This window comes from Sturnus vulgaris, chromosome 10, assembly GCF_052056855.1.
Source record: "Sturnus vulgaris isolate bStuVul1 chromosome 10, bStuVul1.hap1, whole genome shotgun sequence".
Lineage (NCBI taxonomy): Eukaryota > Metazoa > Chordata > Aves > Passeriformes > Sturnidae > Sturnus > Sturnus vulgaris.
In genome coordinates, this window is record NC_142252.1 from 13,849,308 (window position 1) to 13,850,212 (window position 905).

The following is a 905-nucleotide window of genomic DNA, read 5'->3' on the forward strand; positions in this document are numbered from 1 at the left end:
TCCTCTGGCCATTTCCATTATGAAGATTAAAAAATATAATTAGGAGTAGATATCCATCTTGAAATGAGCTTCTCTTCACACCTGCATTCAGCAATGCATGCAGAAGTGTCTATGAATGTGCTCTAGTCAGGAATAACAAATTGCAGAGCAGACAGACCTTTCTCTAATAGCTAAACCAGACAAGAGAGAGCATGACATTTACCTGGACAGTACATAGTGCTAAAACTGTAAGTGTCTAGATTTTGTGTTGGGCTTCAGAAATTAATCGTGTGATGCCTTAATAAGCAGAAAGCTCACAACTCTTCTTTTCCTTCAGTGCCCTAAGCTCTGAGCTTCCAGGTCACCTTTGGGTTATGTTGTCAGAATTTCAAAGAAGTAGAATTATTCTCTCCCTTGTTTGTTTGTTTTGTTTTTTGGGGGTTTTTTTGGGTTTTTTTTGGGGGGGAAGGGAGGTTAGTTTTTGTTTTGTTTTGTTTTGTTTTTAAGCGAAACATCACCTGTAAATAGAAAATACTCACTTCATTCCACAATTTTCACTTTATGAAAATAATTTCTTAAGACTAGGAGAAAAATGGGAGAATTAGCAAGGTTAGAGAAACATCCAAGTAAAACAGGGAAACAGAAGCAGAGGCAATTCCCTTCTCACTGATAATGTTGGTAGTACACATCTTTGAAGAAAAGCAAACCCATAAATCTTCCTTGTAGTTTTTCATAAGCCTTTTAGAGATGGAGTGCGTGACACCCCCAAGTCCTGGCAAGTTCTCTTTATTTCAGGCCTGCTATAGAAGCATAGCAAAGGATAATCTGTGAGAAAAGCTTTATGAAAAAAAATCCAACAACTAAATAAAAATTAAGCATACAAATCAGTTAAGATTTTACTATGGAAAATGGCTTTTATTTTATCC